Source organism: Littorina saxatilis, linkage group LG6, assembly GCF_037325665.1.
Source record: "Littorina saxatilis isolate snail1 linkage group LG6, US_GU_Lsax_2.0, whole genome shotgun sequence".
Classification (NCBI taxonomy): Eukaryota; Metazoa; Mollusca; class Gastropoda; order Littorinimorpha; family Littorinidae; genus Littorina; species Littorina saxatilis.
In genome coordinates this window covers 7,639,698-7,660,094 of record NC_090250.1, presented here as the reverse complement: position 1 = coordinate 7,660,094, position 20,397 = coordinate 7,639,698, and the positions used below count along the sequence as shown (strand labels likewise).

Below are 20,397 nucleotides of genomic sequence, written 5' to 3'. Positions count from 1 at the left end.
CAGCAGCTACTGTCACGACGATCTTCAGTAGTTCCTGTCCCAATTTTTGCTCATCCTCTTCGCCGCATACCCGACCGAGGCCTGTTGGCTCGACAGGTTTTTTTTTGTTGCTGTTTCCGTAACAAACCTTTTTGAAGGGATTGGGCATCCAGAATGGGACTGGTTGTTAGTGCCTAACAGCACCCGTGGATTGCGCTTTGTCATCTGACTGACCGGGATCAGCTCGTTACTCCCCCGGCTCGTTACTCCCCCTTAGGCGGTTAGGGTTAGGATTAGTAACAAGCCGGGGGAGTAACGAGATGCTCCCGACTGACCTATACCCTTTGACTGTCAGCTTTCTGCCTCTGTTACCTTTCTGACTCAATATATATACTCGAGACTGAAATGTTCTTTCCTGGTCAAATTAAAGAAGTGAACTTATTTAAAGGACGAAATGCATGGCAGTTTCTAGCATGTGAAGGAAATTGGCGGTGACATTTATTATAGATTTCACCCAAAATTCAATTTCTTCGAAAACGTGTACCGAGTGGTTACGTCCCTTGAATGAGAAGGGAAACATTTGAGGATGAATCAAATTTCTGAGTTTAAATTAAATCAAAACTTGACTAAATGTAAAAAAGTGGTTGGACAAATTTGACCCCATGAATGTAAGGTACCCACGGTTGATCGTCAGTACTATCGAAGGGCGTTTTTTTGTTCAGTGTGGTGTTTATGCAAAATCAACGAGGCGGCGAGTCAGAAAGGTGACAGAGTCGGAAAGGTGACAGAGTCGGAAAGGTGACAGAGTCGGAAAGGTGACAGAGTCGGAAAGGTGACAGAGTCGCCAATCTCTCATCGCTACACCGGCACAGCTCTAGGTCGCTGAGGCACACAAGGGCGCCCCCCGACCACGTCAACTGGTGACAACCCATCGGGCACCCACTGATTACAGGTGGCAACCCATCGGGCACCCACTGATTACAGGTGGCAACCCATCGGGCACCCACTGATTACAGGTGGCAACCCATCGGGCACCCACTGATTACAGGTGGCAACCCATCGGGCACCCACTGGTTTATACAGGCAGTGGTCAAGACGGGAAAGTGGACTACAGCATGTCATTGTGGAGCTTAGTACTCAACTTGAAACACGTCTATACCGGCGGTTTCCGCTAACGGCCGGTCAAGTTCTCTTCCACATTAGCACGTACAGAACACAATCAAATTCTAATTTTCAGTTTCTACCAGGAAAGCAGACGGCATTCAAACATCCAATCAAAAGCATGCCAAAACGAGTGCTTGTTAAGAAATAGTTTTATTCTGTTGAATTCGGGTATGTTCGTACACAAGTTGGAGAGAGTGATGAGACGATTTTGACCTTCAGTTGCTTGAGTGTCATCCACACACAAAAATGAACAAACAGAGCCATCACCTGTTGGCAAAAAAAAGAAAAGGAAAAAAAAACCACACATACACGGCGCTCGCACGCACACACAAAAACCCGCCACGACGCAATCTTTTCTGAACATTTTGAAAGGAATCATAACTAATTTGACTAGCCTGTGGACCTTTAAAAGCAGAGGTTGCTTCCCTTGCGCAAAACTCTCCATTTACCTTCACTGACTGCATAGATTTCAGCCAGATTAGAAGCCATAGAGCAGAGTGTGTAAACTTTGCAAACAATAATTAAAAACAAATCTCCATGATAACTATGATGCATACGAAAATATAAAAATGAATTAAAAGACTCAGAGAGAGAGAGACTGAGAGATAGGGAGGGGGAGAGGGAGGGTGAGGGGGTGAGGGGAGGGGGGGAGGGGAGGGGAGGGGGGGTGGGGGGAGAGGAAGTGGCAGAGATAGACAGACAAAGGGAGAGAGACAGAGAAAGAGAGACAGAGAGATAGGGAGGGGAGGGGGGGAGGGGAGGGAGAGGGGGGGGGAGGGGAGGGAGAGGGGAGGGGGGGAGGGGAGGGGGGAGGGGAGGGGGGAGAGAAAGTGGCAGAGATAGACAGACAAAGGGAGAGAGACAGAGAAAGAGAGAAGATGTCTTTTTTTACAGTTTTTTTAAAAATAAATGGCGGTACAGTAAATACTGTTTCTTTTTTTACGATCAGGTCTCGTGCGAAAAAGGAAAATTACACTATTATCATTAAACACTAGTTACATTATCTAAGCATAATACGAGCAAATATACTAAAAATCAAACTGTTTCAAACACATGGACAATTCAAAAGAAGAAATCAGTGGAGGAAGATTCATAACCGGGTATGCATGATTGCATTGACATTCTAATTTTAGTTGAATCAAAATAAGTACAACTACAAAAAAAGACAGAGAAAAAAAGACCCGACATTCCAAAAGACAGATAAACAATTTCTTTTTTTTCAGTATTTCATGCCTTCGGGCACAAGCGTGTCACCATAACCGACGCTGCTGCTCCCTGGACTTATGCTCCTGCTGCGAAGTCATGCATAGCGACTTCTCCTCGGCGGTCGAGGTAGCGGCTGCACGGCGGGACGGCCTGAAACATAGAGCCACGAGTGTTAGGTAGGTAGACTAAGGATGTCTCCTTCCCACAGCAGTCTTAAAATTTCGACTTGTTTTGACCTTAGCGGAACGATGTCTTTATTCTAGGCGTCCCCGAGGACGCCTAGTAATTGGGATCAAGTAAGCGTTGCCTGTGGACATGATAACTCTGCGATTGCCTATGGGACACTGTCACATTTACGTCTTGAGTTACTGCCCTTACTACTATCAAACCGAAACTTCGTCGATAGAGACATCACCTAGGCCAGGGGTGTTATCTCTATCGACGGAGTTTCGGGCTGTTGTGCGTGCATAGTACCCGCGTCGGACACGGAGCCGTCTTGGAGCCTCTACTTTTTTTTGTTTTTGTTGAGACATCGCCTGCAAAAACTCCAGATACATTATTGTGTGATTCTAGGCGTCCCCGAATTGTTGTTGTTGTTGCCCATAGTTTACGTTTAGAGCTACTGCCCATACGCCGAGGCCATGCAAAGGATTCTTTTAAGGCCAGGGGCTACACACGTCTGAAGTCAAAAATCGTGTTGTGTGTTCAAGTGGTCAGTTTTGAGATTTTGACATATTTATACCAAATAATCCTTTCTAATTCAGGTTCAACCGATGTTTTTCACATAAAACACTTATTTTATGCAAAATAAAGGTGTTTCAAAACCAACTGTGTCAAGAATTTATTTTCATTGTGTGTTGAAATGCCAAAAATGCATTTGTTTGACTGTTAGTTACGCCAAATTCTCCCAACCCCGTTCCGACATGACACATACCGTTGGATTCAGCATTCTCTGCCCTTTCCCGCTGTCATTCTCTCTGTGAATGAACTGGCCAGTTTTGATTCGTGTAGAGCGTTTGCAGTGCTATCCGAAAGCACGCTAACCGTCTTCCATATAAGGAGGAACGCGTCACACGAGAGCTTGTGATTGGCCTAGATCGGGCGCGTGTGTGTGTGTGTTAGTGAGTGTGTGTGTGTGCGCGATGGTGTGTGTGAGTGTTTGTGCGTGTGTACGTGCGTGTGTGTGTGTGTGTGTGCGTGCGTGTCATGGATGTATGTACGTCCGTCTCTCTCTCTCTCTCTCTCTCTCTCTCTCTCTCTCTCTCTCTCTCTCTCTCTCTCTCTCTCTCTCTCTCTCTCTCTCTCTCTCGTTGTTAATATTGTTGAACGCGCACTTGGTCGCGCGCATGTGTGTGTGTGTGTGTGTGTGTGTGTGTGTGTTAGTGAGTGTGTGTGTGTATGTGCGATGGTGTGTGTGAGTGTTTGTGCGATTTTGTTTGAGATTCATCTCTCTCTCTCTCTCCCTCTCCCTCTCTCTCTCTCTCTCTCTCTCTCTCTCTCTCTCTCTCTAAAAAATGTGAATCTTGAATCTCTCCCACAAATCAAACATCTGAAAGCATAAGCTCTAAGCATAAACACCCACCCATCCCTGCCGGTAACTTCGTCACGGGTGACGAATCTACCGTGTGACGAACTATATTCGAAAGGGTGTGCTTGCCAGCTTCTTTAACAAAAATATTCATTTTGTCAAAATAACATGGACGCCTGTTCATTTTGAATGAACATTTTTCTTGTCATAACTGTGAAGAACAGAACGGAGATCACTGTCGAAGTCGGCCATTCTACAATCACGTTCGTCTTTCGTCTTTTGATCAGAAACATTAGCGAAAAACATATGGGAGATAACTCTGTATTCTTGTTTTGATAGATTTCGGCTTTTAGACACTTTCTTTCCCTGTACTCCGCGTAGCAATTATCCATCCTGTCAGAGAGACGTGAGCGATAGCGTGAACCAGGGACCTATAGGTCTATGCGTGAACCGATGATTATCAGAATGATCTGCAATAGCACGTTATTGTGTACCTCTGAATCTAAAACGCCACAAACGGGTGCGAACTAGAGCGGTGGCGGTTGTCGGTTCAGAGGAACTGGCGCTAGGCACAACCACAGAGATATAGAATATTCTATATCTCTGTGGGCACAACCGACGTCGTACGCGGTCTGCAACAAGAAAGACGTTTTGTGTGACACGTTCAGTCCGGGCTTTTCTTTTTATATTTAGTCAAGTTTTGACTAAATATTTTAACATCGAGGGGGAATCGAAACGAGGGTCGTGGTGTATGTGTGTGTGTGTGTGTGCGTGTGTGTGTGTGTGTAGAGCGATTCAGACTAAACTACTGGACCGATCTTTATGAAATTTGACATGAGAGTTCCTGGGTATGAAATCCCCATACGTTTTTTTCATTTTTTTGATAAATGTCTTTGATGACGTCATATCCGGCTTTTCGTGAAAGTTGAGGCGGCACTGTCACGCCCTCATTTTTCAACCAAATTGGTTGAAATTTTGGTCAAGTAATCTTCGACGAAGCCCGGGGTTCGGTATTGCATTTCAGCTTGGTGGCTTAAAAATTAATTAATGACTTTGGTCATTAAAAATCGGAAAATTGTAAAAAAAAATAAAAATTTATAAAACGATCCAAATTTACGTTTATCTTATTCTCCATCATTTGCTGATTCCAAAAACATATAAATATGTTATATTCGGATTAAAAACAAGCTCTGAAAATTAAATATATAAAAATTATTATCAAAATTAAATTGTCCAAATCAATTTAAAAACACTTTCATCTTATTCCTTGTCGGTTCCTGATTCCAAAAACATATAGATATGATATGTTTGGATTAAAAACACGCTCAGAAAGTTAAAACAAAGAGAGGTACAGAAAAGCGTGCTATCCTTCTTAGCGCAACTACTACCCCGCTCTTCTTGTCAATTTCACTGCCTTTGCCATGAGCGGTGGACTGACGATGCTACGAGCATACGGTCTTGCTGAAAAATGGCAGCTACTTGACTAAATATTGTATTTTCGCCTTACGCGACTTGTTTCAAACTTACAAAACTTCGAATTGTACTGATCTTGTCTTGATAAAAAAAAGAATGCTTTGATGATTTAAGAATGTTTGTGTAACAAGCTGTCAATTTATTATTTAGATTTTAAAAGTTAGGTCTAGCACCAAAACGAGGCGCCTGATTGTCCGTTCGAATAGTAAACGAAAATAAATTCTTTGAAAATGTCTCACTCTCAACAGAAACCAGACAGGATGTTCCCGTTCGGCCGACTAAGCATTCAAATGGAAGTATGCTTGCACTGTATCAGTGTAGAGGCTCGGGGAGCTCAGTGATGGTTTACGGGAGGCTTACTGTGCCTTTACCGGCACGCCGGTTGGCCTAGTGGTAAGGCGTCCGCCCCGTGATCGGGAGGTCGTGGGTTCGAACCCCGGCCGGGTCATACCTGAGACTTTAAAATTGGCAATCTAGTGGCTCAGTGCTCCGCCTGGCGTCTGGCATTATGGGGTTAGTGCGAGGACTGGTTGGTCCGGTGTCAGAACTTGTGACTGGGTGAGACATGAAGCCTGTGCTGCGACTTCTGTCTTGTGTGTGGCGCACGTTAAATGTCAAAGCAGCACCGCCCTGATATGGCTCTTCGTGGTCGGCTGGGCGTTAAGCAAACAAACAAACTGTGCCTTTCAAGTTAATGCACCTTGAATTTATTGTTCAGTCTTTCGACAGACGAAGTCAATTTCAGATAGAATTTTAACTACTCGGTAACTCCGTTGTGCTTCGATTGCTCTCTCTGTCTCGTCTGTCTCGTCAGTCTGTCTCTCTGTCTGTCTGTCTGTCTGTCTCTCTCTGTTCAGTGCTGGTTGTCTGTTACTTAACATGTAGCCTATGGAGTAGTGTCCCTTGATCTCGATCGCAATTCGGTGTGCACGCCTTTGGCCGAATTGGTCAGCGAATAATCAGGCCTGACTCCTCGCTTTAAACCAATGCAGAATATGTGTATCGTTTGTTGTATTCTCAGTGTATTTTTTTAATACTGACGTACGTATTTAGGAAAATAGCCATACGTTGACATCGACTTTACTATCACCGCACAATATCTCAGTCGTTTGTTGAAGAAAGTAGTCCGCAACTGAGTAAACTCTAAATATGCAGATGACCTCAATTATTCCAGTTGTACTCTGCGAATACGTTAAGCACGGGTCAGATCGAGGCTCGGTAACGGCATGGAAAACGCTCGGATAACCATGGATTACCGTCAGCGGCGCATTCATCTATTTCAGCTAACAGAGACAAAGAAGCAGCTAGGTCATGGAATAACTTGTAATTACTTATCACTTTCGGCAATAGTGGTATGCCGTCAAAATAGAGGCTCTTTACCGGCAAGACGTTGCTGACGTTCAATGCGCATTTGGATCATCCCCCTTCGGATTTTGGAAAACTTTTCAGCCAACAAGTGGAAGTACTCTCCCTTTGAAAGAAAACAACAACAACGATGAAGGAGGTTAAAGATATAACAGTACAACAAAAACCAAGAAGATTTTGCAACGTATTCGTGCAAATGTAATCTGAAGAAGTCAAAAAGACATGAACTGTATCAAGTCACGTTATAATTTGAACACACCTACAATGGCAAACTGGATAATGCTCCATAAGTGGCCTTAAGTCTGAAATGGTGTCCACAGCTGAAATAGCTGTGCAACCTTGGCTCTAACCTGATTTGTGCATCAAAGAAAAATAAAATCCTTGTAAAGATTAATGAGACTTGTAAAAAAAAGTATGAAGTACACACCTAGAGAAACATTGTGTGCTCAGTTGTTGTTTTTAATGAAAATGTCGCCATTATCTGAAGTCAGCAGCAATACATTTTGGCCATTTTTTGTGACATGACCTTACAGCATATTGAAACATGGTCTACTCTGTCATATTTACGGGACAGAATGTCATGAATGACTTTTCACTGAGCCAGTAAAACTCAAATGTACCTTTGACAAAGCAAAGTTTTTGAATTTTGTCAGTGAGCCTGCAGAAAATGGGGAGACAAAATTTCACAGAAAGTTCATAACTATTTCCGTAAGACTTCATTTTTGTTCACTGATCAGCTCTAAATAATAATTAAAGATTGAAACCTGATATATTTTTGTAAAAAAGTATTTTACAGTATGTTTTGCAGAGGTATAAAACATAAAAAGGGTTGTTTGACTTGTTTTTGCATGTTCAAAAGTAGTTTGAAGTTTACGTGCAGATTTTCTTGTGAAAAAAGAGTTATGAACTTTCCAACCTTTTGCCTTATAAAAAGAGTAAATTGACTGGTTGGGGAACACCTAGCTTTGTAATGCATTTGGATCCACTAGCAGCAGTCACACTGAAAGTTTGCATCAAGTTCATTCATTGGTGTTTGAGTAATTGAGAAATAAAAAATTCTTGTGAAAAAGTTATGAACTTTCCTACTATCTCCACTGAGAGTGTTTTTTGTCCTTAAATGCTAGCCATGAAAGTTAAGGTTGTAGTGGAACAGCAATTTTGCATATAAAAGTACATTAGATTTAGATACTAAGCAATTTTTGTCACTAAAGTCAAGCAGTATGCTTTAGTTAGCCATTTTCTCTGTGTCTTGCGCACTATTTTTATGTGAGAGTTACTAACTCATGTCAAAACCCAAAATATATGTAAAATGACTATTTTCAGTTTCCAAATTACACTGTACCATGATTTTCATCACAAAAAGAATCTACTGGCTGCTGACTGTTTCTTTCTGAAGTACTTAGCCGTTTTGTCATGAAGTTCATAACTTCACATAACTCAAGCTCATTTTTCAAGGGCGTGTTTAAAATAATGCCTTGTTAATAGCAAAAGAGTACATTTGACTTTATCTGGACATTTTGTAAGAAGTTTTCTGAACATCAACCCTCAAAATTACATTTTGATAATTCCAGCATGAATCTGGGTTGACTGCACGGTGTACATAACTTCACATCAACTGACCCTCAGCCCCACGGTGTGAAGTTATGAACACATGCCATGAGTATGATTTATACACAATAATTAATTTACTACACTAAATCACTACCTCAAATGATGTGTTGCTCTTCTCCAGAGTAGGCTGTTACAGTTTGATGTCATTTTTATTTTAATTTACCAGCAGATTTTAGTACGTAGCTTTTCAGTTAAATAAATGATGTGAAGTTATGAACACACAGTCAGCTGACATAAACACTAACTAAATAATGATTTCGGTAACAGTTTTCATGACTGAGTTTGGTTAGGTAAATCATTAAGTTGTTTAGAATTATTTGCAAGAGACTTTAGTTAGTTATTTTAGTATAAATGTGTGATTGATGTGAAGTTATGAACTTTCACAAGTTTCAAACAATTTGTTTTATTTTGGCAATTAAAATCTGATTTTGTAATATAAGTGCAGCTTTAGCCTATACTATAACTCTGTGTTCTCAGTTTGTCATTGTTTTGCAAATATATTATACAGTAACTGTACTAGAGACCAACATAACAAAAATTCTTGTGAAGTTATGCGCACGCTCACATTTTATGATTTTTGTTATCGTTTGTTTTCACAAATGTTTTACTTTTATTACTTAGTTGTATGTTGATTACAAAGAGTAGCTGGAGAGAAAATAAGATGACATATGCACTTTCTTACTTTGGTTTGAATTAGCCATAGTTTGTGATGTCACGGTGTGAAGTTATGAACTCCTAGGACATTCTAAAAATACTTTCAGTTTCTGCCAACTCTTTGAGTCAGACAAACATTTTGGTGTATTGAAATCCTTTTGATGGTACTTTTCAAGCACATTTTGCACAAAAACAGCAAAATTGTAGATTTAATGATAACTTATGCCAATATTTGCTGTAAAAAAATTGTGACAATATTAATTTCTATAAATAATACAGATAACCAAAAAATCTTCTCCACACTTCATCTTCAAAAAATACCTTCATGTTCCAGCTCACCTTTTTCAGATTAAAAAACAAAACAAATTGTTTCCTGCCTGTATAAATTAAATTTATTATACCAATAAAAGTAAATTATGTGAAGTTATGAACTTCCCATTAATGGAGTTCACATCTGCATCATGCGTGGCCAAAACAAGTTTAACTTGCTTGAAATGCAAAGTAATTTGCTGTAGCAATTTGCTCAGATGTCTAAAACAGACCCAATACATGTAGCAACAATGATTTAACAAGTCTAAATTTTGTGACGGTGTGAAGTTATGAACTCCTGCAAACTTTTAAACCTGAATCTGTGAAGTGATCAAACATGAGTTTTCTTAAATCATAGCTGTTCCTTGCGTATTTATGCTCTAAAATACATCTCTATTTTCAAAACAAAGAAAATGTTCATTTTTAAAATTGATTTTGTATGTCACAAAAATGGACACCTATTCTGACTTTGGGCCAACTATGCTAATTCATTAAATGATTGTGAAAAAAGGAATGTCTTCGATTCTGTACGGCATCATCATAGTTTACATTTACAATCACTGGTGTTATTAGTACGAGAGAGAGAGAGAGAGAGAGAGAGAGAGAGAGAGAGAGAGAGAGAGAGAGAGAGAGAGAGAGAGAGAGAGAGGGGGGGGGAGAACGAACGAACGAACTTTATTTTACAAGGATAAAGGTTTAAGGCACATTTCCTTGTCTAACAACCTGTCCTTAAACAAATACAAAAAATATATCCACTGAAGAAGAATATAAATGGAACAAATTGAGAGAGAGAGAGAGAGAGAGAGAGAGAGAGAGAGAGAGAGAGAGAGAGAGAGAGAGAGAGAGAGAGAGAGAGAGACAGAGAGAGTCACCTTGTCGTTTGCTGTTTCGTACATGTCTCCTTCAACTTTGCGAGCATAGGCAACAATGTTATTCATTCGGATGTCCCTCAAAGATTCTGGTTTCGGTTTTGGGAATATGGCGCAAATTCTGTAAAGAACAGTAACAATACACCCTTTAGTCGCTACTTTCTTCTCGTTTAAACCATTATATATATTGTCACGATCATAAGAAAATTGCACATATAATTTTGTTGCGTTGTTTTAAATGAAAAAACCCAGGATTTTAAAGAAGGCTCAAGTCAAGGCAGTTAAGCAGGTATATTCTAAAACAGAAGGGTTATGCCCCTTCCCACATGTTAAAGAAGGAATCGAGAGGAATAGAATGGACTCTTTGCTGCAAAATTGCCCAACAATAAGTTATGCAATTACGTATACCTTATGATTGTGACAATACTATCAATCACCACTCAGTGCAGATCCGTCTAGGCTTTTACATTGTATCTGTTGACCCGTGATTTGTAAAAATGTAAAAAAGATGTTTCACAAATCACGTAGGCCTAAATACGCCCGATATTTTCTTGTCACCTCAAAAGTCCAGGAATTTATTAGCTTGGCGGCAATAACGATGTTGAGAATGTTTTTGAGAACTCGCGTGCACATGTTTGTGACGGACACACCGTCCGACAGACAAATTTGCGCTTATTACGCTTCGAAATCGAATATAAAAAAAATAACATGTGCAGATTTACTCACACACTTTCATTTTCATATGCATTTTTGGCCTGGGATCCCTTTTGTCGTTGACTAGGCTCTAAACAAACAATCATTTGTTGAATGCGATTTTTTTACATTTTTACAAATCGCGGTTGTACATGTAGGGTGACCCAAAAAAAGAGTACCCAAGCAAAACGTCATAAATTGAACAAAAATAAAGCAATCTTCATAAAATTTATTTACACACACAAGTAGCCTCTGCATGATTTCAACAAAAAAATGTTAGCGTTCTACCTTGTCTTTCAGGAAAGTTATGCTCATTCTACAGAACATGCTCCAAATGGCCTCCCCCGGATTTATATCCCCCAGATTTCTATCTTTGGGGGTTCCTGAAAGACAACGCCTACAGGAACAACCCACAGACAATCGTAGAACTCAAGTGAGCCATCACAACAACCATTCGCGGAATCTCGCAACAGGAGTGTGTGCGGGTGATTGATAACTTTGCGCGGCGAGTTCAAGTTTGCCTGAATCGGCGCGGAGGCCATTTGGAGCATGTTCTGTAGAATGAGCATAACTTTCCTGAAAGACAAGCTAGAACGCTAAAATTTTCTGTGCAAATCATGCAGAGGCTACTTGTGTGTGTAAATAAATTTTTATGAAGATTGCTTTATTTTTGTTCAATTTATGACGTTTTGTTTGGGTACTCTTTTTTTTGGGTCACCCTGTAGGTTCGACGTAATTCAAGTTGTAACATGTTTTTACATTTTTACAAATCACGGGTCAACAGCATCCTTCCACTTCACTACTCACATTCTAGAAACTGCATGGCAACGTAAATCCTGTTTGACTTGGGCGTGCCAGTCTTTCCGGGTGGTGGGCTGTACCGTCAAGTCCTGGTTGCCCACGTTCAGGTGGTTTTGGTTCACCATGGGGTTGGAAGAAGGGACAGCATTGGGCATCATCTGAGGCAACTGGTTGTTGCTGGGTGGAGCAGGCATCTGGCTTGCTGCGGCTAAAAGAGAGAGAGAGAGAGAGAGAGAGAGAGAGAGAGAGAGAGAGAGAGAGACAGACAGAGAGAGAAAGAGAGAGAGAGAGAGAGAGAGAGAGAGAGAGAGAGAGAGAGACATCTTGAACACGCGGCCAGTACAACTGGCCTTGACACGGAACGATTCAAGGGGGGCAATCTCAAGTCATCTGAAAGAGGGAAATCCAAACGCAATCCGCCTTGTTCGATTTTATGTGCTTGGACGATAGAGAAAAATAAGAAAAGCAAAAGCTGGAGTCTAGTCTGGACGAAACTGCTATCAAGAACGCAGAATTGATTTTTTCTGAGTTTTTTTTAGCCGTAAGCGCCATGTTTATCGGAGCAGGAAACTCTTCCAGTGTGAGGCCCCTTTGTTGGTTTCACTGCGGTGAACAGCAGTTATGAGAAATGGCGCTTACGGCTAAAATAAAAACTCAGAAAAAATCAATTCTGCGTTCTTGATAGCAGTTTCGTCCAGACTGGACTCCAGCTTTTGCTTTTCTTATTTTTCTCTATCGTCCAAGCCCATAAAATCGAACAAGGCGGATTGCGTTTGGATTTCCCTCTTTCAGATGACTTGAGATTGCCCCCCCTTGAATCGTTACGTGTCAATGCCAGTTGTACTGGCCGCGTGTTCAAGATGGAGAGAGAGAGAGCATGCCAGAAAGGGATTAACTTTTCATACTCAGTCTCCTCTTCGTGCAGAAACAAAATAAAGGCTCCATACCAAGTGAGTCAAGTGAATGTCCGTGGAGTTTGCAACGTTTGTGGACTACAGAGGAAGTGTCAGTATTTAATGCGAGAAAGGAATCAGCATTTCATGCTCTCTTCTCTGCATGTTCAAAATTACAATTGTTTGTCAAAATTACAAATTTTCTTCCCATATAACGTTTAACTTAGTTTTGGCTCAAGTAATTGGTCTGGAAGTGAGCCAGAACTGAACATTATTCATTTTCACGTGACATTTGTAATTATCAAGTGATCATGTTCAATTATCAAGTGATCATATTTAATTTCCATGTGTTCATGTCGAAGTATCAGGTGTTATTGTTTAATTATGGTTTTTGCGCTAGTAATCCGAGGACAAAACTGAAAATAAGCCATTAATACTGTCCGTTAATCTTATCGCTGTGAATTACACAGAACACGTGTTAATTGAAATGTTCACGTGAGTTTTGGCGTTAAAATCACAAAATAAAATGTTCACGAGAAAATTACAATCATCAGTGAAAATTATCTTCCCCAGATAACGTTTAACTTTTAAGTTTAGCACAAGTAATCCGCCTGGAAGTAAGCCAGAACTGAATTATTATTGTTCACGTGAAAATAGTAATAATATTATACATGTAGTTAATTGACATTTTCACGTGATATTGGTAACCCAAGGTTTGGGCGCTAGTAAGCCGTCATAAAAAAACATCCCTTGTGATCAGCGATTGACGGTGTTTACCTGGGTCGTTACCAGATGTTGGTTCTTCACTCTTCAACCTTTTGGCAGGAGGCCCATTTGTTATCTGATCCTCCATGTTTTCTGGAAATAGAAAGGACGACAAGAAGAAGTAAGAAGAAGAAGAAGAAGAAGAAGAAGAAGAAGAAGAAGAAGAAGAAGAAGAAGAAGAAGAAGAAAAAGAAGAAGAACAAGAAAAAGAAGAAGAACAAGAAGAAGAACAAAATGAACAAGAACAAGAACAACAATAACAACAACAACAACAATAACAACAACAACATTGGCTTTGTAAATATGCAGGCTGCTGGTTTGGTAGGTTTCCTGTGTTTATATTAAGGTTTCTTGTTCGTTTGCCTGCGGTCAGTTGATTGTAGCTTTGTGTTTTGTCCACACTTCACATTCATCATTCTTCGGAAAAGGTGAAGAAACTCCGAGCGTTTCCATTGAGTTTGCTTTTGGTTATCCATATGTAACCTTCTTCCCGTGACCATGGGAACCGCTGATTTGTAACATATGGGCATTGTTTTTTTTGTTACTGACCCGGGTCGTTAGGAATGAAAAGTCGTGAAAATGATGACCAGTGTGTCATGATCTATCAATCAATCAATCAATATGAGGCTTAAGTTATATCGCGCGTATTCCGTGGGTACAGTTCTAAGCGCAGGGATTTATTTTTTTATTTTTTTTATTTTTATTTTATGCAATTTATATCGCGCACATATTCAAGGCGCAGGGATTTATTTATTCCGTGTGAGATGGAATTTTTTGTACACAACTTACATCACGCATTCACATCGGCCAGCAGATCGCAGCCATTTCGGCGCATATCCTACTTTTCACGGCCTATTATTCCAAGTCACACGGGTATTTTGGTGGACATTTTTATCTATGCCTATACAATTTTGCCAGGAAAGATCCTTTTGTCAATCGTGGGATAACGTACACACCCCAATGTAGTGTACACGATCTATTGACAAGTGGACGTCCCGTTTGCGCAGAATGTTGGGAGGAATGACGTAGACGCGGGAAATAAATAGCAGGAGGGAACAGTTACTGTTTATATATACGATATATAGTATCACACACAAACACGAAGTAGTTGCAGTAACCTGTTTACTCACTTTGAATGGTCACCGATACTTCAATTACTGACGCGGTATCTTTCCGACACTCCGGCCTGTAGGCTGTAGCCTGTATAGCAATCGGAAGGCAGTGGGTTGAAACCAAGACTAAAGGAACCCAACTCAGTCTTGTTAAACCGAGCGTTAACTTACTGAGCGACGAAATCCCGTGAATCACGTGCATGCCCAAGGCCCAGTGACCTCGATCGCCCCACACGTGTCATCCCGGTGTGGTGTACAGATTTTTTTATTTTTTAAAAATCTCAGCCAGCGTTAAAACTGTGTCAAAGCTGTCGCTGGCTCAGCCGGCCATCAGCTCTTCGTAAAGCAGACAGCGCGACTGGTTACTGTGCTCTCTCAAGAAAAAAACACTTGTGCTCTGGCTGTTTGCTCTTGTTGTTGTCAGTCTGTGTTGTGTTATTACACCCCCGGTATAGGGGTGTGTATAGGATTCGGTCGATGTGTTTGTTTGTGTGTTTGTGTGCGCATATAGATCTCAAGAATGAACGGACCGATCGTCACCAAACTTGGTGAACAGGTTCTATACATTCCTGACACGGTCCTTACACAAATCGGGACCAGTCAAACACACGGTTAGGGAGTTATTGGTGGATTAAGATTCTACAAGGACTTATAGAGGGACATATTAATGGTCAAAGGGAAATAACCTTCTCAGTTGGTGGCAGTGAGAATGGTAAGGACGGGGGTGTTTTTCCTACCTCGGAGGAATTTCTTGTTTTGTTTACTTTTAGTCAATTTTAGATAACATGTGTTAACAAAGATGGGGAATGGAGACGAGGGTCGTGGTGTGTGTGTGTGTCAGTGTGTGTGTGTAGAGCGATACAGAGTAAACTACTGGACCGATCTTCATACCAAGGAACTCTCATGCAAAGTTTCATGAAGATCGGTTCAGTATTTTAAAAACAATTTCATCTGATTCTTTTTGGTATCGTGATTCCAAAAACATATATAGATATGTTATGTTTGCATTAAAAGCAAGGTCTGAAAATTACAAAGAATATAAAAACGCGCGTTTTACTTTGAAGTGCTGTACGCTAATGCGCTATACTGGCTTGTCACTTTCTGAACGATCTCTGTTGTGTGAACGTGTCAGCAAGACAGCAAGACATGCGGAATGCTGGTGACACAGCTATGGAGTATTATGTGGGGTCGATTTCATTATGTCAGTTCGAAGGGTTGACTAAATGTAGTAATATTGCTTCACGCAAATCGTTTCGAGATGACGAGATTTGGAAGTGAATAAAGAGGTCGACTTCGAGGAGTTAGAACATAACGAATGAACAGACTGGTGTTTGTTTACCCTCTATCCCTTTGAAGGCTTTCTTTCTTTCTTTATTTGGTGTTTAACGTCGTTTTCAACCACGAAGGTTATATCGCGACGAGGGAAAGGGGGGAGATGGGATAGGGGAAAGGGGGGAGATGGGATAGAGCCACTTGTTAAGTGTTTCTTGTTCACAAAAGTACTAATCAAAAAATTGCTCCAGGGGCTTGCAACGTAGTACAATATATGACCTTACTGGGAGAATGCAAGTTTCCAGTACAAAGGACTAAACATTTCTTACATACTGCTTGACTAAAATCTTTACAAACATTGACCAGATTCTATACAAGAACCACTTAACAAGGGTAAAAAGTGAAGAATTTTATGGGTGAGAAAAGGAAAGTAAAAGGACTTTGGGGAGGCAGAAATAGAGAAGAAACAAGAAAAAGATCCTAATTAGGTTCACGGCATCGAGAGTGATGCGACCTTCTCTCAGAAGTTAGTAGAGAAGGCTCCCCCATCCACCACCCGGGGGACGCGCCTCTACGCCAATTAGGGGGCGCGAGGCCATTTGAAGGCAAGACTGACGTTGTCGCTCATTCACAGTTTCCCCTCATTGGGTGACACACTGACAACAAATAATTGTTCAGTTTCCGAGACAAACGTGACTTCTCATTCTACACTGTCTTGATTTTGATATGCGTTTATTTGCTTAAAGTTAAAATGCTGATATGGTTTGCTCACCGCAGACCTGGATTAATCTGTTCCACAGATCACTATTTATTTAAGTTATAAACTTGTTAACATACAATAAAGCAACAATATTTCCTTCGTGGGTTGCTTGCAGATTATGTGTGTGTGCGTGTGCTTGTGTGTGAGAGAGAGAGAGAGAGGAACGTTTTGTGCAATAACGCATCCTTTGAACACTGACCAAAATATCCTTATTCTGTATAGTACAGGAACCGCTCATGCAAAGGGTTTAGTACCTATTAAACGCCCAGCCCCAAGTTTCGGACAAAATTGGGGGGGGGGGGCGTATACAAGGTAGTTTACGGTATATTTAAATGTAATACTAATGTTGTAGTGTTTCGTTTGTCTTTATGTTAATACACAGCAGCTTCAATACCTGTATTTGATATGATTAAGTAACATTGATAATATTTGATTTGATACACAGCCTGGCTTACTCTTACTCTTAGACGGATCTTGTGTTACTGTTGTAGAAAAAGAGCTTTGTGATGAAGAGTAAGTTAAAATAAAAAAATATTGTTGGCGATCTTTTGCAGTTCAGGGCAAGTCATCATCAGATAGTGTGAAGAACAGGGTAGGTGGTCCAAGAGACCTAAACCATGCAAGTAAATCGTACAGTGCATTACGAAAACAAGCGGCAGTTCCCTTGATGTTTTTCATTAACATGTATAAGGTGTCATAGACACCGGGAATAACACCAGCATCCTTGAGATCTTGTGCACACACTCTGTTCAAATATCGTATCTGTAAGTTCGAAATCTATCTATGTTCAACAGTCTTTTTCGCAAATACATTGACAGTGAAATGTGTGTAGGCCTTAGATGATTAAAAGCATTCTAGCCATCGGTGAAAAGCCAAGAAAATGCAATTTCTTCTCCATTTTCAGTTTCAGAAATATTCAAAGAGACATGCAGGGATTTTTGCACAAACAGCGTTCTTCCAGAAGGAACAGTGTGATGCTTAATTTGACTGAAGACCAGAATTACATACAGGCACCATCACTTCATACCAAGTTTTGTCAAAACTGCTTTCAAAGTGTAACCGAGTGTCGAAGCACCACAATCACCTTTGGAGGCAAAGTCCAATCAAACAGGATTGAGAATTTTAGAGCTTATTTCTAAGCCCTATAAAAACTGTTATGCATTCGCAAAGGAATCCCTGAACATACAGAGAGATGATCATGAAATCGTTTATTTAACGTCACTCTGCAAAAACATTGGCGACATTTGTCTTAGATTAAAAACACACACAGGCGCGCACACAAACTTTTCCTTTATGTACAGTGGTTCACCCCCCTCCCACCCCCCGCACACTCTCGCTCATCTAATTAAAAATGGTAATAAGAGATACTTGGATATAAAATGGTATACAGAGAGACAAAAACCGCCAACCCATCACTAACAGAACTCTACAATCCACAGGTGTTGCCTTGCGAGCTATAAATAGCTCGCAACTTCTAAGGCGAACAACTCTGCAGAGTCTGCTGTGAAGGGCGACGGTAGTCTCCCTGTCACAAAAGCTTATGTCAGAACTATTACCTTGTTCAGTTTAGAACCTACTAAACCTAAGTTTAGGCATTTATAAAGATGATTCGGTTCTTTAAGCCATTGAAGTTGTGAAGAAAAGTAAGAATGATCACTGTTGACATTAGAAGCACATGTGAGACAAACAGTGTCTTGGTCATGGTCACAATTAACAGATACACATTGAACAGATTTGGTACGTTGTGTTCATGTTCTATTCATCCTTTCGTGTTCACTGCCTGCAGTAATAGCCTTGCCAGTACTAAGCTGATTTTTATATTTGGTCGGTTGTGAAGAAACAGAAATGTTGGATGGAATATGCTGATAATCAAACTCTGTTTCATTACAAACATGTACCATGTTTGCGTAAAAATCTTGTCTTTTGCCTGTATTTAAACAGTCTGCTCGCAGACTTGTGTAACTGTTCTGAGCTGTGGTGGTACTAGCAAGAGGCATAAGAAGTCAGATGAACAGTTCTTGTCAACAGCTATAGTCTGGTTCAAAAATCTTGCAGAAATGTTCAACATTATAAATCGAAAAAACTAGACACTTTAAAAGAAATTTGGTGCACAAATTTGAGTGTGTGATTACGAATCGTTGTGAGCAACTTTCTTAATAACTTTCTTTCATGAAGTTTACGTTGTTTTTTCTTCTAGAAATAGGCGCGTTCCCTGTTTTGAGCGAACACTGTTTTCGTGGTGCACTAACCTGTGCTTAAAAAAAATGCAAATAATACACATAATACAACGGCCATAATTTCTCTTTATTTTAATGAATTTCAACTTTGAATACAGCAATTTAAAGTGGAGATTAAAAACAATCACTGTATGAAGAATCTAAAAACAATTGGTTTGACCTGTTATAAGCATCTTACGATACAATATTAACACACGCTGAATATGATTCAAAATTAATTTTACACTTAAAAACCTGTCAACTGGCACTTCATAATTATTTACGAATACGAAAACATAAAAAAACTAAGTTCATTGTGAGTCTCGAACCACTGGGTCCGAAGCGCAATGTCATATCCATTACACCACGAAGGCTTCTTATTGTTATGAAGAATTTAAGAACATAAATCCTGCCAACATTAGCGCAGAAGCTTAAAGGAACGCCAGTCCCACATACACGCAAAAAAATGATCTCATGGCCCTAGACAAACATTTTTTTCACAATTTACCCCATAAAACCCCTTTGACATTAAGTTTCATAATGTACTTTAACTCAGCAGCAAAAACAATGAACATGTACGGCTTGTCAGTGTATTAACTTTGGCAGTGGGCGCATGCGAAGCCAGTTTCAGCTGTACACAACTTTGTCACCAGAAAGAGCCTGTGACTGAGGTCTTTACCCCTCAAGTGAACTAGGTCAGGTCAATCTGACCCTCGTGTTCCACGAGATATTTAGTAACATTACAGCAAGCACCTAGGCAGTCTCTATAGTTATACGGTTATGCGCAGAACGAGATCATTATGTTTTGAACTCACAACACCAGGCTGTACATATTATATATTTGATGAGACTGAAACTTGAAAAAAATGCAACCATGGGGAGAGAAATCTGAGTATAACTAACGCCCTCACCGCAAAGCCATTTGGGGCAAGTGAGTATAGAGAGGTTCCTTGCCGGGTCTCAATGGATATTCAAAATAATAGTCGAAGTAAGTGGATCATGAAAAATGTTAGCGTCAAGTTATTATGCTCAGGACGTTTGAAACAAACATTTGACGTTCAAAGAATGTGCAGTAAGCATTATAGTATTCCTTAACAGCTAGTGAAATCTATATATCATTCTGCAAGCTTGGGTGTGTGTGTGCGTGTGTGTGTATGTGTGTGTGTGTGTGTGTGTGTGTAAGGCGAAAGTGATTGGGCTATTTATGTAGAATGAATCTTTTTACTTGTGTGCTATGTAATATGAACAATATGTATGTGTTGTAAATTTTGTAAACTGTATAAGTTTACTTGGAAGTGTATTACTGTACCATGTGGATTTGGCATTGTGTTCAGAATGATTGGGTTTTGCTGAGAACCATTTTAGGATTTGCGCCATTTAAGTGTCCTCATTATCATTATTAATGCCAACAAAAAGTTTATAAGCAGAATCGGGACTCGCAGAATAGTTTGTAAAACGAAACCGTTCCCATGTTGACCATATGAATGCATTAATTAACATAGTTATGTAGCATTATTGCGTTTATCATCACAGGTGTGTCAACATTAATAGTTATTGTAAAGCGCATTGAGCATATAGATTATGCGCTATAGCAAATGTCCACTATTATTATTTATTAACATTATAGCACAGCTAATGTATATGTCCCTTGGACTTTTCAGTGGTAAATTCGCCCGAGAACTTTTCCAAAAGAGCGTCTTAAGGTTGGAGTCTTCCCCTTGTAAAAA

The 20,397-nt window shown here is 40.2% G+C and overlaps 1 long non-coding RNA gene across 1 annotated transcript; it reads right to left on the bottom strand.

Moving 5' to 3' along the window:
* Positions 1-1,966: 1,966 nt before the first annotated feature.
* Positions 1,967-13,432, bottom strand: LOC138968403 (uncharacterized). Its single transcript, XR_011456167.1, has 5 exons — positions 13,323-13,432; positions 11,659-11,860; positions 10,162-10,279; positions 6,731-6,821; positions 1,967-2,499 (listed from the first exon to the last, which is right to left on the bottom strand). It is a non-coding gene; the product is annotated as an uncharacterized lncRNA (long non-coding RNA).
* Between the last annotated feature and the right edge of the window lie 6,965 nt (positions 13,433-20,397).